Below are 3928 nucleotides of genomic sequence, written 5' to 3'. Positions count from 1 at the left end.
CGCGGTCTTGTAGCCAGTCCGACAAGTCCGGGGAGGCACACGCGATTGGGTCGATGATGCCGAAGTAGCGAGGCGCACACCCATAGAGAACCTCAAAGGGAGTGGAACCCAGAGCAGAGTGCGGTGAAGTGTTGTACCAAAATTCAGCAAGAGGCAACCAGGCATACCATTTGGTAGGGCACACATGAACAAAGAAGCGAAGGAAGGTCTCAAGGCACTGGTTGACCCGCTCCGTTTGTTCGTCCGTTTGCGAGTGGTGCGCCGTGCTCATCCGTAGCTTGGTATGAGTGAGACGGAACAGCTCCTTCCACAGGGTGCTCGTGAAAACTGGATCCCGGTCAGAGACAATGGACTCGGGCAGCCCATGGAGCTGTAGATGTGAGCCACAAACGCCTGCACCACTTGGAAGGCTGTGAATGGGTGGGATAAGGCGATGAAGTGGGCATAGCGGGAGAACTTGTCCACAACCACTAAGATGGAGTTGCAGCTAGAGGAGCGGGGAAGACCCTCCATGAAATCCATTGTGATCATCTGCCATGCTTGGTTGGGTACCGACAGTGGCTCCAGGAGGCCGGGGTAACGGACCCGTTTCGGTTTGGCTTGCTTGCATATCTGGCATGCCTCCACGAAGAGCTTGACATGGTGTTTCAGTCCAGGCCAGGTGAACAAGCGCCGAACTCGTCGATAGGTTGCATTAAATCCAGAGTGGCCCCCCAATTTGCTCCTGTGTGTAGCGCATCCAGTACTTGTTTCTGCAAGTCCACATTGTCACCTAGCCAAATGCGCCCATGTTGCCGAATAATGCCTTCCTGTAATGTATACCCATCAAGGTTGCCTTGCTGTGTGGCCAAGCGAGCCAGCAGGCGTTGAGCCACAGGATCGCCCTCGTACCCTTGATGGACTGCCTCAAGCCAGGCTGATACTGCAGTGGTAATAGCTACCAAGTCGCCCTGGGGGGCCCTGGTACGCGCGAGAGGGCGTTCGCAGCGCGGTTGTCAACTCCTTTTTTGTACACAATGCGGTAGTGCAGTCCCAACAGTTTTGCCATTATCTTTTGTTGCCACGGAGTGGCCAGGCGTTGATCTTCAAGGTGGATGAGGCTTCACTGATCGGTATGCACAATGAACTCATCGTTCTGGAGGTAGGTTCGCCAGTGATCAACTGCCATCAGGATCGCCAAGCCTTCCTTCTCATATGTGCTCAGAAGCCAGTTGCGTGGCCCCAACGCACGGCTCAAGTACCCGATCGGGTGCCCATCCTGGGAGAGTACTGCTCCAATGCCTTGATCTGATGCCCTGTCTCCAGCTCGAAGGTTTTTGTGAAGTTGGGTAGCGCCAGCACCGGCGCAGTAACCAGCGCCTGCTGAAGGGCATGGAAAGCACCGTCTTCGAGGTCTGTCCAGCGAAACACGACACCTTTCTTGAGAAAATCTGTGAGTGGTCGACTGGTGATTGCGAATCCTCGAACAAACTTGCGGTAATACCGTGCCAGGCCTAAGAACCCACACACTTCTTTGATATTGCTGGGCACATGCCATTGCTGAACGGATAGAATGTTCTTGTGATCTGTGCGAACACCATCCCGACTGATTTCATGGCCCAAGTAGACCAATTTTGGCTGCGCGAAGGAGCACTTGCTAAGCTTGACCTTCAGGCTATGTTTCTTCAAGAGTTGGAAGACTTGCTAGAGCAGGCTGAGATGCGAATCCTCGTCTTCGTTATGTATCAAGATGTCATCTATGAAAACCAGCACGCCCTTGCGAAGCAGTGGTGATAGGACAATGTTCATGCCTCCTTGAAAGGTTGATGGACCTCCCGTAACACCATATGGCATCACCTTGAATTCGAAATGGCCGTGATGCGTCTTGAAAGCCGTTTTGTGCTCATCCTCCGGCCTCATGTGAATATGATGGTAGCCTGCTCGTAGGTCCAAGCTTGTAAACAACCGGGAGCCTGCCAACTCGTCCAAGAGTTCCTCGATGACTGGTAAGGGGTAACGATTCTTGATGGTTACCGCATTGAGGTGTCGGTAATCGACGCAGAATCGCCAACTGAGGTCTTTTTTCTGCACCAGCAAGACGGGAGATGCGAAAGGGCTCACCTGGGCTGAATGATGCCCTGTGCTAACATCTCGGCCACTTGCTTCTCTACCTCATCCTTCTGTGTTGGGCTGTGTCTGTATGGGTGCAGATTCACTGGACGTGCTCCGGGAACCAGCGGAATCGAATGGTCAAAAGCTCTCTGTGGCGGCAACCCTTTTGGCTCTTCAAACAACACGCCATACTGCTCGATGAGATTCCCAATTGCTGCCGGTAATGGGGGCTACTTCATATCTTGTACAGTAGCACATAGTTGGACCACCCTGGTGACTGCCTCTTGCTCGAGTAGGTGGTGCAATTCCACCCCTGAGATGAGATCACATCGAGTAACATCAGCACGGGCACCGCAGAGGTGCACGGGAACTCCGTTGCATTGGAAATCCATTGTTTTCTCCAGCCAATGCACCCGCATCGGACTGTGGCAAGCCAGCCAATCAATCCCCAATATCACATCATAACATCCCAGGGGCAAGACTTTCATGTCAGTGGCGAATTTGACCCCCTAGGAACGCCATTCGCACTTGGGTATCTCCAGGTCACTGCGAAGAACACCTCCAATAGCGACGCGCACAGATAGTGGCCGGCATGCACTCTGGACCCCTTGCAGATGATGAGCCAAGGTCGAGCTGACAAAGCTATGAGAGGATCCAGAATCCACCAACATCAAAACCTCTCGGTCCTGCACCCAGCCATGCAACCGCATTGTCATGGGTGATTCGGCACCTTCGAGGGCTTCCTTGGACAGAACACAGTAGTCCGCTTCGCTCGATGCAGTTTCCCTTTGCTCTTGCTCGGTAGGCTGGCCTTGGAGCATTTCAAGGATCTCTTCAACGACATGTAGTTGTACCGTAGGGGCGCACCGGTGCTCGCAACTCCACCGCTCGCCGCAGGTGAAGCAAAGACCCTTGGCACGACGATAAGCACGGAGAGTCGACAACTTGTACTCATTAGAGGTGGACTTGTTGTTGTTGTCGTTGTCACGGCGATCCTCTCGTCGCGCATCCAGTACCCCGACACCTAGCTTCGGCGGGGGTAGTGGAAGCGGCAGCGCCGTGCGCGGCGTAGCGCGTCCAACCGCTGGTAGCGATGGTGGAAATGAGTGACGCCGATCATCCAACCAGAATGAGTCCACCACTTCCTCCTGCAAACATGCAAGATCCACAACAGTATCCAGAGTTTGTGGTCTATGCAAAACAACAGCTGCACGAATATCACATTGCAAACCCTCCATGAACTGGCTAACCAAAAATGCAGGATCCCAAGAGGGTGTTGAGGAACGTAGTAATTTCAAAAAATTTCCTACGCACATGCAAGATCATGGTGATGCATAGCAACAAGAGGGGAGAGTGTTGTCCACGTACCCTCGTAGACCGAAAGCGGAAGCGTTAGCACAACGCAGTTGATGTAATCGTACGTCTTCACGATCCGACCGATCAAGTACCGAACGTACGACACCTCCGAGTTCAGCACACATTCAGCCCGATGACGTTCCTCGAACTCCGATCCAGCCGAGTGTTGAGGGATAGTTTCGTCAGCACGACGGCGTGGTGATGATGTTGATGTTCTACCGACGCAGGGCTTCACCTAAGCACCACTACAATATTATCGAGGTGGACTATGGTGGAGGGGGGCACCGCACACGGCTAAGAGATCAATGATCAATTGTTGTGTCTCTAGGGTGCCCCCTGCCCCCGTATATAAAGGAGCAAGGGGGGTGCGCCCGGCCAGGGGAGAGGGCGCGCCGGAGGAGTCCTACTCCCACCGGGAGTAGGACTCCCCTCCTTTTTCCTAGTTGGATTAGGACTTGCGGGGAAGGAGGAGAGAGGGGGA

General features: G+C 53.7%; 1 pseudogene; it reads right to left on the bottom strand.

Moving 5' to 3' along the window:
• Positions 1 to 2600: 2600 nt before the first annotated feature.
• The window catches only part of LOC119315767, a 36446-nt pseudogene continuing 35118 nt past the window's right edge, over positions 2601 to 3928 (bottom strand).

The sequence above is a fragment of the Triticum dicoccoides genome, chromosome 6A (assembly GCF_002162155.2).
Source record: "Triticum dicoccoides isolate Atlit2015 ecotype Zavitan chromosome 6A, WEW_v2.0, whole genome shotgun sequence".
In the NCBI taxonomy this organism is placed as follows: Eukaryota; Viridiplantae; Streptophyta; class Magnoliopsida; order Poales; family Poaceae; genus Triticum; species Triticum dicoccoides.
Note: the sequence above shows the minus strand (reverse complement) of the source record. Positions and strands in the feature narration are given on the sequence as shown.